Source organism: Vipera berus (genome assembly GCF_964194415.1).
Source record: "Vipera berus genome assembly, chromosome: 5".
In the NCBI taxonomy this organism is placed as follows: domain Eukaryota; kingdom Metazoa; phylum Chordata; class Lepidosauria; order Squamata; family Viperidae; genus Vipera; species Vipera berus.
The window spans coordinates 21,825,238-21,838,858 of record NC_138207.1 but is presented as its reverse complement, the minus strand read 5'-3'; positions in this window follow the sequence as shown (position 1 = coordinate 21,838,858).

Below are 13,621 nucleotides of genomic sequence, written 5' to 3'. Positions count from 1 at the left end.
TGGATAAGCACACTGAGCAAACTGTTGGTGAGATCAGGCCCTGTAAGAAGGTCTTTGTTCAGAGAGATGCCTTGAAACTGCGTGCTGGCATTGAAGACAACTCATATCTGACCTGGCTTTTGTGGATGGTACACTCCAAAAAATGGTAGATGCCAGCATTCTTCATCTTTCCTCAGGGGTGGGTCAAGCTCGGCCTGTCCACTCTGGATCATCTTGTTCATGAACTCCACTACATGAACTTTCATTTCAGGCTTCCTGTTCAGGATTCTCCTCAGACTGCTGAGGCGAGAAAGAGCTTGCTCATGGTTATTTGGCAGACGCTACCTGGGTATGTGAAAGGGTATAGTGGGGCTACCCAACTCCTGGTGGCATCCTGTAGAAATTCCTTATTCGTGAGCTGCAGAAATTCTTTGTCCTCTATCGACAAGTCCAAGTCATTATCATCTTTGCTGGTCTGGAACACTGTCTCTCCTAAAACGGGTTTAATTGTCGAAAGTGTGAAGTGTTCTTGGCATGGTTTCAAGTGGGATTGTCTCCCATTCCTTAGAATGGAAGTCGCAAAGACATTCACTTGGGTTGGAGCTTGCAGCTGATCGACACAGACCAGTCCTGAAATCACCCATCCGAGTTCCGTCTTGAGGGCAATTGGGGAGCCTATTGGGCCTCTGACCATTCCACGACAAGCAAAGGCATTAGGGCCATCTACTCCCAACAGAAACAGGATTTCAGCTTCAGGATCTAGGGCAGGAAATTGATCAGCCATGTGCGGTATGGTGAGGTGAGGTATGGTGCTTGCTACTTCTGGTGTTGAAATCTGACTGCGCTTATCTGCTAAGGTGTCCCATTCTAGCAATGGCGGCAGTGGGAACTGTGAACTCCCATCTAATGCCTCTATGCAGAGTCCAGTAACTTTCCTCCCCACCGTGCTCTGGGGTCCAGTGCACGTTGATATTGTGAAAGGCATTTCTTCACTTTGGACATCAAAGAGGTCGAAGAATGCTGACCTAGCTAATGAGTGATTGCTTTGTGTATCCATTATTACATACATCTTCACGGCTTCTTCTGGGCATCCAGTGGGGTAGACTTTAGTTAAGCAGATTTGGTGGCATGAACGAGGGAATGGTGAGTCGCCACATACTGACATGCAATTAACAGTCGCGGAACTCTGAGTGCACTTTGGAGCCATGCTGAGGCTCCTTGGTCGAAGGAGGAGTAGAAATCGCTTGTTGCAGCGGCTCAGAGTCTGGATGCAGGGCTCCCAGACGCTTGTCACTTGCATAGGTGGCATTTCACCTTAGCTGCGCAAGCTTTGGCCATGTGTTCCATAGACTCACAGCACTTGTAGCAGACCTTGTACTCCCTGATCAAAGCTTTTCTTTCGTCCAGGGACTTCTTTCCAAATTCTCTGCACTTGTTCAGAGAATGTGAGCACTTATGGAAAGGACAGATCAGGTCTTTCTTTGTTTGCAGAGGTTTAGATTGAGCTTTCTTCGACAATTGTTCATCTGAATTCTTCATGGGCAAGGTAACAACCTCTGTTTTATGCACAGATACAAGGGTTTTTCCCTTTGCAGTTTGCAATGGACCCTTGGTTGAGCCAGAATTCTGACTGGCCTTTTTGGCAGCTGGAAACTATTTTTCTCTGATGCTGATGTTTTGAGGGTCATTGCACAGCTTTGTTTGGTGGGCAACAAATTCTTCAAGAACAGCAAAGCGGGGTGTCTCTGCCTGGGTTCTTTGCCTTGTAAGCATCAGATAACTTGATTTATTCTTCATTTAACTGCTGTGGTAGTTTTTGAAAGATAGGCTTTTGCGTCCTGAACTGGTCGAGACAGATAAGTCCTGGCATGGTGTAAACTTCTTGTGCTGTCCACAGCTGTGTAAGGAAGGCAGAGAATTTCCACAGCTTGCGAGGTTCACTGATACTGATGTCAGGGAATTTGTTGATACGATCCAAGAACGAGGACTCCATCAATGTAGATGCGCCATACTGCTGATCAAGCCTATCCTAAGCTTGCCTAAGGCCAGTGACTGGGTTACCTAGTTGGGATAAGTAGATGTCCTTTACTACTTCTTCAGATTCTGGTCCCAGCAATGCTATCATATCAGCTCTTTGGCTGGCCGCAACCCTTCATTTTGAGTGGTATTCATGAAGATATGCTTCCATAATAAATACACATTCCCCGACTTGTCAGAGAATTTCTGTACACCACTGGATGCCAAATCCAACCTTCCTTTCTGGGGTGACCCTTCTGGTGCTGTATAGGAGTTGTAGTCAGGGTGAGATGGTACGGTGTTGAAGTTGTTGGGAGCACAATTAGGGGGTTCTCGTTGATCCTCATAGGCATAGCTCCCAAGAGCAGGGGCATGTGCCAAAGACGGCTGGTAGTTTTCTGCAGAGTACTTCCTGATGAGGGCATCTTCCCATGACGCAGATGAGGGTTGTTCTCGCTGCCAGGCAGGCCAATCATGTTCATTGGGCTAGAAGTCCATTTTTGAATTGCCTTGAAGGTCTGGACGGAATTCCCTTGCCTTTGCATTGAGCTTAGGAATCACGGCTCCTTGTGTGCCTGCCTGCTGAGGAGTCTTCGCTGTTGCAAATGGGCTAATCCAATTACCCCATGCATCTTGGTTTGTTGGGGTGTGTTTTACAGATCCGAAGGGGAGGTCTTGTGATCCAGATGGTACAATGTCAGCTTTCCAACTAGTTTGCACATCTGGTGGTTGAGATTCTCCCCCTTGTTCACTTGGTTTTGGGAGTTTGTGGTCAACCGCATTGCTCCTTCCTGCTCATGTCATAGTGCATTCTGGTCATCCACGTAGGCCTTGACATGGCTGTACGAGCTTCCACTTTCTGGCTCTTCAAAATTGTGCATGAAGGTAGCACCTTCAGCCTCTGCTTGTAAAGCTGCAGCTGTTGCTATTTCTGCTGCCTTCTGCTCATGCTGTAAAAACTCAAGGCTGGCCTGAGCTTTGGCCATTTCTTCCTTTTGCAGTCACTCTGCTTTTGCCACATGTAGAGCTGCTGCAGCCTCCCATTGTTCTTCTTTTGCTACATGTAGAGCTGCTGCAGCCTCCTGTTTGTGCTGTAAAAACTCAAGGCTGGCCTGAACTTTGGCCATTTCTTCCTTTTGCAGTTGCTCTGCTTTTGCCACATGTAGAGCTGCTGCAGCTGCTGCAGCTTCAATTCATGCTTGTGTGGCTTGAGCGGCAAAGCTCTCTGCCCTTGAGACTAGGGACGAATGGCTATGACAATAAAATGTTTAGAAGGACGGGTGGAGCCTGTGACAGAAGATTGCTGTGAAACGCTGGTACACGCCTGAGACTGTTGTGATTTGAGACAAAAAGATGAGGCTTTCTTAGAGGAATGAGAGGAAGCTCCATGTGAATGCTGGGATGGCGCATGCAAACAATGGGTCACTTCGGACTCGGCCTTCTTGCTCAGTGTGTCCTTCATCTGAAGATTGGCTTGGGGAAGGTCTTTATCACTTTGTAGGAACTTCTCACATCTTTGTTTATTTATTTATTTATTTATTTATTTGTTTGTTTTTATAAACCGCCCTTCTCCCGAGGGACTCGGGGCGGTGTACAGAGTAAGGAAGGTATACAGATTGAACAATAAAAAACAATAGTAAAAACAAACTGGGACCCCAATTAAAGCTATCAGGCCAGGCCGGACTGCTGGAACAGGAAGGTTTTTAAGTCGCGCCGGAAGGTGCGGAGGTCAGGGGCCATCCGGATTTCGGTTGGTAAGCTGTTCCAGAGGGCTGGCGCACCCACTGAGAATGCCCTCCCCCTGGGGGCCACCAGCCGACATTCCTTGAGCGGTGGCACCCTGAGGAGGCCCTCTCTGTGGGAGCGCACAGGACGGTGGGGTGCTGACATTGGCAGAAGGTGCTCCCGTAGGTAGTCCGGACCCATGCCATGTAGGGCTTTGTATGTCATTGTTAGCACCTTGAACTTCACACGGAAGGCAACCGGAAGCCAGTGCAGCGCACGGAGGAGAGGTGTGATATGGGAGTATCGGGAGGCTCCCAAGAGTGTCCGTGCCGCTGCACTTTGCACCAGTTGAAGCTTCCGAGTGGATCTCAAGGGCAGCCCCATGTAGAGAGCGTTACAGTAGTCTAGGCGAGAGGTCACAAGGGCATGGGTGACTGTACGTAAGGCATCCAGGTCCAGATAAGGCCGTAGTTGGCGAACTAGTCGAACCCGGGAGAAGGCCCCCTTGGTCACAGCTCCTATGTGATCTTCCAGGGAGAGCTGCGAGTCTAGGAGGACACCCAGGTTGCGGGCCCTATCAACAGGGGGTAGTAACTTGTCCCCGATGTTAAGGGATGGGACGTTCTGAATATCCTGGCTTGCCGGTACGTACAGCCATTCAGTCTTGTCCGGGTTCAGTTGAAGCCTGTTCCTCCCCATCCATTCCCGGACCGCTTTCAGGCAGCGGGACATCACGTCGAGGGCATCACTGATATTGTTTGGAGTTGAGATGAAAAGCTGGGTGTCATCAGCATACTGATGGTACCCTACTCCAAAGCTGCGAATGATCTCACCCAGCGGTTTCATGTAGATGTTGAACAGGAGAGGCGAGAGGACCGACCCCTGAGGGACTCCGCAAGCGAGAGGCCTCGGGGTCGACCTCTGTCCCCCTGCCAGCACCGACTGCGAGCGACCCTGGAGAAAGGAGGAGAACCAACGCAGAACCGTGCCTCCCACTCCCAGTCCCCTGAGGCGTCGCAGCAAGATACCATGGTCGATGGTATCGAAAGCCGCCGAGAGGTCTAATAAGACTAGGACAGAGGAATGGCCCCTGTCCCGGGCTCTCCAGAGATCATTCATCAGAGCGACCAATGCCGTCTCCGTGCTGTAGCCCGGCCTGAAACCCGATTGGTACGGGTCTAGATAAACCGCTTCATCCAGGATCTGAGGAAGTTGGTGCGCCACCACGCTCTCAACAACCTTCGCAAGGAAGCGAAGATTGGAGACAGGACGAAAGTTATTCAAAGAGGATGGGTCCAAGGTGGGCTTCTTGAGGAGAGGTCTCACCACCGCCTCCTTCAAGGCGGTGGGGAAGTGACCCTCACTCAGAGAAGCAGAGATGACCGCTAGGAACCAGCCTCGTGTCCCCTCTCGAGCTGCATAGGCCAGCCAGGAAGGGCACGGGTCCAGTAAGCATGTGGAGGCGCTCAACCTTCTCATAATCCTGTCCACTTCCTTAGGAGTCACAGGATCAAATTCCTCCCAAATGACGTCGACAGGACTGTCCATGTCTTGTTCTTCCAGCTCAGCCCAGTTGGAGTCCAGGCCAGTTCGAATCCGAGCAATTTTATCCAGCAGATATTGACCGAATTCCTCGGCTTGACCCTGCAAGGGTTCCTCCCTCACCTCTTGGTTCAATAGGGAGCGAGTCACCCTGAACAAGGCAGCCGGGCGATTATCTGCGGACGCGATGAGGGTGGAAAAGTAGTTGGATTTTGCCACCCTTATCGCAGCGAGATAAGACCTGGTGAGGATTCTTAATCGCAATCGGTCGGATTCGGATCGACTGGATCTCCAACGGCTCTCTAGGCCCCGTCTCCGACGCTTCATCTCCCGGAGCTCCGCGGTGAACCATGGGGCTCGCTGGGATCTGCGCCGGGTCAGAGGCCGCAAGGGTACAACTCGGTCCAGAGCCTCCGTGGCTGCCTTTTCCCAGGCTTCCACTAAGGCATCCGCCGAGCTGTGAGCAGGGAGTGCATGTGTGTCCCTAAGCGCTGCCTGGAACTTATCAGGGTCCATTAGGCGCCTAGGGCGGTACCATCTGACTGGCACCGTGAACCCACGGTGAGGGGTGGCAAAGGGAAAGTCTAGCCGCAGGAGGTGGTGATCGGTCCATGACAGGGGCGTAACAGTTGTGGCACCCCCACCGATATCATCACGCCACCGTCCAGACATGAACACCAAGTCTGGGGTGTGGCCTCTCTCATGAGTCGGTCCAGAAATTATTTGCGACAGGTCCATGGCCGCCATGGAAGCCATGAACTCCCGAGCCAGTTCGGACGATCCTCCCAGGGACGGTAGGTTAAAGTCGCCCAAGACCATGAGATTTGGGAATTCAACCACCAACCCTGAGAGGACATCGAGTAGCTCGGGCAGGGCCGCCGCTGCACGATTAGGTGGTAGGTACGCCAGCAGCAGGCCCAACTGCGCCCCTGGGCCGTATCTCAGTAGGAGAGACTCACACCCGACCATCTGAGGGACGGTGGTCTCTCGCGGGCTAAGGGATTCCCTGATGATAACTGCCACTCCCCCGCCCCTCCCATGGGCCCGAGGCTGGTGCAGCACCTGGAAACCTGGCGGGCAGAGGTCAACCAGAGGGACACCACCCTCTGGGCCCAGCCAGGTTTCCGTGATGCAAGCCAGGTCCGCATGCTCGCTCTCCACTAGGTCACGAATGAGGTGAGCTTTGTTAGCTACGGACCTTAGCAGCTTGAGGTGTTGTATTTCCTCTTTGAGTGTTGAATCTCCTAGCTGCAACTGGATGTCTATGAGGTGGTGTTTATAACCTGCCCATTGCATGAAAAGCCCCTCCATATCCTCTTCCAATGAGCGAATGCGCTCGGGGGAAGGCTCATCTTTGGAGGCATTGCAGAGTTTCTGCAACCTCTCTCAGGATTTTTCATGATGTTGATAGGGCCTATCCCAATTCTCCAACAGGCTTAACTGCATGGCTTCAGTAAGCTTTCTTTGCTGCTTCAAGTCATAGGGTTTCTGGGATGTTTCTGCCTTTTCTAAATTTTGGACTTCAAGTTCTGCACACATGTTGAGGTTAGTTGGAGGGTCGCCCAGCGGTGTGAAATTGGATGTTGAAGATGGAGCTTGCCTTCTGGCGGCAAACCAGAAGTCTCCATGAATATCCGGCCTGGCATGATAGCGTTAATTGGGGTCCCAGTTTGTTTTCATTAGTGTTTCTTATTATTTTTATTGTTCAATCTGTATACATTCCTTCCTCTGTACACCGCCCCGAGTCCCTCGGGAGAAGGGCGGTTTATAAAAACTAATAAATAAATAAATAAATAAATATCTGTTTGTATTTGCTTTTTGACTAGAATTGTTGAGAAGAGACTACAGTGCTTCTGTTGACACAGTCTAAAATTGCTATCATATCATACCCTTTTTTTGTTTTGCAATCAACTACTGTTCTAATTCTACTACAAAAACAGGAAGGTCCCATCTTACAGTATAGCTGTACATTTGAATGTTTTTAAGTTGTCTTGATTAAATTTGTTTTTTACTTTCAATCCATTTCTCCAAGCTATCAAATTCATTTTGAACTACATTACTATCTTCTAAAGGACTGATTCCTAACCTGTATCTACGGACCCCTGGGGTGTCTGCAAAGGCTTGGAGAAATGTTATGATTTAACTCTTGAGTTAAGTCTTGGTGGTCTGTGGCCACGAAAGGTATTTAAAGGGGGTCTGTGGTAAAGAAAAGGTTGAGAACCACTGTTTTACAGTATTAGTGGTCACCTACAATTCTATATAATCTGCACATTTGATAAGCATTTTCTTCATTTTTTTCATCCAAATCATTAATGAAATTATTGAAAATTAGACAATCCAAGATTGAGAATTGTAATAGCCTACATTCTCTCAGTTTGATAACTGGAACCATTGATGAGTACTTGTTGAGTTTGAATTTTGAGCCACTGTGTATCCATATCTATCAGGGTGTTCATTTTATACTTGACTACACTGTGATAAAACACATCATGGGGTAGTTTGTCAAATACTTTGCTGATGTCAAGGTATACATTTCTCACAAACCTTTGAGGAAATTTTCTGATTAAAAATGAATTATGAGTAAGATTTGTTCTTGATAAATCCAAGCTAAATTCTGATAATTATCACATTATTCTCAATCTGTTTATTAAAATGGATACTATGGTAACATTATGGGGCTAAAAACTGGCCCTGTGAAGTATATTATATGGTGTAAGCATAACACTCTCAAAAACCCCATAATAAAATAAATTGCTGACTAGGAAACATAGAGTGTATGTTCTCATATATGTTACATATCTCTCATCTTTAATTTTTCTGAATTTTCATCTAGTATATTTTTGCTTTCATAAATATGTTGACTAAATCATTTTAAAAGTCTTTTTTTTACTGTTAGGTTTATCATCTGGGCATTGCTAAGAAAATGATGAATATCAAACAAATGATCAACAATTTCCACTGGTTCTACTGGCAATTCCAACTGATTACGATGACACATATGATGGATTCCTTTGAATGGTGGCTTTTCCACTGCCTTTTCTTTTTTACACTGATGCTGGTAGTATTTATTTTTTATGTCATTGTGCCTATGCAAATCCACTTGGCTCTAGAGACTCTTTGTCATCTATTTGGTTTACAGTGCAAAAGTAGCAGACCAGCCATCATGTGAACTTTCTACATCTCACAGGGACTGTGTGATTGTGTGGATAGTTTTCTTCTGGCTTATATTGTTGAGTTTTCAAAGCAACTTTTGGAGACTTTCTGGGATATACAAATAATTTTTTTTTGATCCATGAAAGAAATCTGGGAAAAAAAGCACAACAATTGCATCCAACAAGTGCCCAAAAACTGCTTATCTGTATGTGTAAGCTATTTGATAAGTGCCATGTCATATACAAATTTAAATTTTTCCAAAGAAGCTTATCTCTTATATTTTTAGGTTGTTTAGGAGCTTCATCAGATGTTCATTTCCTATTATTTTTATATACTTCTTGTTATTATTAGACTTTTATTGCAATTTATTATGTAGAAATAACTCTGCAACAAACTGTAAAACAATAATAAAATTGAAAAAGTAAAAAGGCCAATGAAGAAAGTTTTGTCTGTAGTATATCATAAAATGTTTAAATGCTGCATTACTGAATGCAAATAAACCAGGATTAGGAATTATACTATGCCTATATTTTAAATATTATCCCTCTTCTGAGAGAATATATATAGTTTAATATAATTACAATATCTGTATAGTTTAATTAGCTGTGCTGTACATCAGCGGCCCCCAACCTTTTGGGCACGAGGGACCGGTTTTTCCACGGACCGGAGAGGCCTGGTTTTGTGTGCTGTCTGCATTCCATGGATGGGGCTTTGCTTGTTTGCATAGCCTGGTTTCTGGCATGCTGCAGACCAGTGCCAGTCCATGGACCAGGGTTGGGGACCCTTGCTGTACACAACACTGGCCTTGCAACAGGTTCATAAGCACTGAATAGCAGTGGAGAAACATTTCAATGTTAATTTGTATTAGTTGCATACTCAGAAATCACATATAATATTTAAGTGTATATAAAAGCCTGATATTTTCCAGGCTATCAATAAGCATTTAGAAAATATTTTATCAACCAAGTCCATGACTTTTAGAACATCATGGAATGATTTTCCATCCTATTATTACTCTTATTAACTCTACTTGCTTGGTTTTCTAATCTTCTCATTATATCAAAGTTAACCTCATAAGAGTTTTAACTTGCAATTATAAATCAAGTGTTGACATGTTACAAGATTTATAGCAGTCCACTAGTAAAGATCAGAAGACATAGCGCTTTATCTGTCTTCTTCATCCTTGTTACATATGAAAAAACTTGCATCTTGGAAGTGTATTATTTAGCATATTCTAAGACCTATGAGTGTATACTGTCTTATTTCAGTTTCCATTCTACCCTCATTCGGGGTAGTCCTTCGGGAAAGGGCGGTATACAAGTCCAATTAAATAAATCTAATTAAATTCCCAGCAACATCTTGCACTGATTAAATAGTATTGCATTGCATAGATTCACTGTTTTGTATGACAAATTAAGGGCTTAACATAGCAAAAATATACTGGGCATGTTTGCACACAATTATAAGTCAGAACTCATGTATTATGAATTGTTTGCTGCTGTGTGCAAATTTTTGCTTTTCTACTTATCCCGAGCTGAAGTGGCTAAGTTAATCCAGTAAAAATAACTTACCGTATTTTCCGGCGTATAAGACAACTTTTTAACCCATGAAAATCATCTCAAAAGTTGGGGGGGGTCGTCTTATACGCCCAGTCGTCTTATATGCCGGAAAATAGTACATAAATCAATCGAGCGCCCCCGTTCTTGCAAAGCAACTTCAAGCCTCCTTAGTCCAGTCCCCCCTCCAACGTGACTCTCCCTTCCCACCCCCAAGAGCCTCTCAGCCCCTTCCAGACCCCGGGAGCTCTTGCATCTATTCCAAAGGGTGGGTGGAAGGAAAAGCCCCTTTCGGCTCCAGCTTGGCTGCAAGTCAGCGAGCCCGGGAAGGCACCTAACCCTAACCCTCCCCTCTCACTGTGGAGGAAGCAGGGCAGGCTGGCGTCTGGCGGGAGCCGGCAGGGCAGTCCTGCGCATGCGCGCGCTCCCCGGCTCCTAAGGAGTCCTCGGGGAGCCATGGCAGGCGCCTCACGCTCTTCCCTCTTGAAGCAGCATCGGCGGAGCGCTCCTTAGCAGCCGGGGAGTGTGCGCGTGTGCAGGACTGCCCTGCCGGCTCCCGCCGGACGGCTCCGCTGATGCTGCCTCAAGAGGGAAGAGCGTGAGGCGCCTGCCATGGCTCCCCGAGGACTTCTTAGGAGCCGGGGAGCGATGCTGCCTCAAGAGGGAAGAGCGTCGGGCGGGAGCCGGCAGGGCAGTCCTGCACACGCGCGCACTCCCTGGCTGCTAAGGAGCGCTCCTTAGCAGCCGGGGAGTGTGCGCGTGTGCAGGACTGCCCTGCCGGCTCCCGCCCGACGCCGGATGGCTTCGCCAATGCTGCCTCAAGAGGGAAGAGCGTGAGGCGCCTGCCATGGCTCCCCGAGGACTCCTTAGGAGCTGGGGAGCGCGCGTGTGCGCAGGACTGCCCTGCCAGCTCCCTCCAGACGCCAGCCTGCCCTGCTTCCTACACAGTGAGAGGGGAGGGCATGCCTTCCCGGGCTCGCTGATTTTCCGGCGTATAAGACGAAAAATCTTGAAAATCATCTCAAAAGTTGGGGGGTCATCTTATATGCCCAGTCGTCTTATACGCCAGAAAATACGGTACTGTGTCATCTAAACTGGGAGCACTCACTCTTCCTATCTTGAAGCAATCAAAGAAAGGCAAGTGAACAAACATTTGTGATTTTGCATCAGATGGAGCACATGTGATCGGGTCAAATATTAAAAGCTTTTTTGTTAGTTTTGAAGTCAAATGCAATCAAACAACTGCTAGTGTCTGCTGCAGTATGTACAACAAATCAAGAAATCAACCCTACAAGAAGACTGCAACTACTTTTAATATTAGCTATAGTAACAGAATCTTGCAGGTGTCCTGCTTATAATCATATAAATTAGGGAGATACCTGCCTGATTTGTTTTTGCATATCGTCTGCTTGTTTGGGACTTAAGCCATGTATTTCCCTTTATGGTTTTGGTAACAGATCAGCTACTCTCTGCAGCTAATACTTTACTTGTGAATGATACAGGACTTTCGGATGTTTCCTACAGCTATTATGTTTTTTGTATATTTGAATATATTGAAACAATGTGGCAATGGGTAAAAGCACATATGTTAAAAGTTGTATGTATGCCAACTAACAAAGACTTGGCTAGATTCATAGAGATAGCCCTTGACTTACAACCATTTGTTTAGTGACTATTTGAAGTTACAATGGCTCTGATAAAAGTGACTTATGACCGGTTTTCAGACTTGTGATTGTTGCAGCATCCCCATGGTCACAAGAACAAAATTCGAGCGCTTGGCAACTAGTATGTATTTATACTATACGGGAAAAGGGCGGTATATAAATTCAATAAACTTATGGCAGTTGCACTGTCCCAGGGTCATGTGATCATCATTTGTAACTTCCCAGCTGGCTGCCGACAAGTTAAGTCAGTGGGGAAAGCTGGATTCACGTAAAGACCATGTGATTCACTTAACAATTGCAATGATTTGCTTAACAACTGTGGCCAGAAAGATTATAAAATGGGGCATAAGTCACTAACAAATTTCAAGTACAAATTTAATAAATGGATTTATAATAATTGTATGTATGAATTATTCTATTTTATAGATCAAACATACTTCTGTAAGTGAATTAAATTATAGATAATACAAATATAAAAATGACACACACACACGCACATATAAAATTCAATTTTCACCAAAATAACTAGATTTTTTTTAAATGAATTTTACTTCCCTGTTACTGAAAATTTTATGGAGATTTTATATCTGTAGCTCACATGATATAAAGTTCACATTTAGCTCTAAGCCAAATTCAAACAAACACTTCTTATGACTGAAGACAATGTATGAATTGTCTTGGCCTAGGCTACAGGAAATTTTATGCAGCACCTGCCTTCAGGTTGTGTTTAGCATAAGAAAAAGTCAAATTATCATAACAAATTGGGAGAAAACAGAATCAATGTATTTGAATGATAATTTGTCTGCAGGTATATATACTGCTCAAAAAAATAAAGGGAACACAAGATAAGACATCCTACTATTAAATACAGTACATTGTGTTGTTTAAGTGTTCCCTTTATTTTTTTGAGCAGTATATTTTTTATAGACAGGGGAATGGCCATAATTCAGAGTTATGTAAAATGTAAAAATAAGGTCCAGAATTGAGACCCTGCTACAGGATAGTGGGAAACATAATTTACTGAAGTTCTTGAGAACTACAGAGATAGAACCACTTATTGATCTGATGTTGGAAAAGGTTGTCACATTAAATGAGTGAATAAAATAACATACAGATCTGGCAAGTGCCTCATCTAAACAGTCTGTTAGAATCCTCTAGAACACAGGTCCCCAAGCCTGGGACACTACCGGGCCGTGGCCTGTTTGGAAGTGGGATGCACGAGCGGCTGGCTGTATGAGCAGCAGATTGGCACACACGTATGCAGCTTGACTTGTGTGAGCTGTGGGCCAGCATGTACACGCATGTGCCAGCCCACTGCTTGCGTAGGCCAGTTCCCATCTCCCCCCACCCCTGCCAGGCCTCCAAGCCCTAAGAATGCTGTTCTAGAATTTTCTGCCACACTAAGTACTGGGAAGTTTCTCAAGCAGAATAGTTATCATGAAAAATTTGTCCTTAAAGAAGAATAAATGAGACTAAATTATACTGATACTAAATTTATTTCTTAGTTCTTCTTTCTTCTTTCATTATCGAGTGTAGACTTTTTTTGTCCACAATTACCAGGGAAAGGAATTATCCAACTGCAATGTTGTTGCAAACTGTATGTGATTTTGTAGGGCCGGAACCAGAATCAATAAAGGATATGGAATGAAAATTGTTGACATTCAACCACTTTGCTGAAAAACATGTTTTGGATTGAAAGATTGTTTCCATCAAATGAATCTTAGCACAAAAATCAAGAATTGCTTCAAGTCTGGATGTCAATAGAAATCTATGGTATTCATTTGAGTGAATAGTGCCATAGGTTCTTTTTTAAACCATGTCCGATTAGATTGATCCAGATTCAAAAAAGACACAAAAACCCTGGGCCCTGGATGGGTGTTGCTTATCTCTCTATAAAGATTGGGGAGAGGTTTATATTGAAAATATTTATACTAATTACTCTATTACTTGTTACTCTATTACAATAACCTATACATACTATGCTGT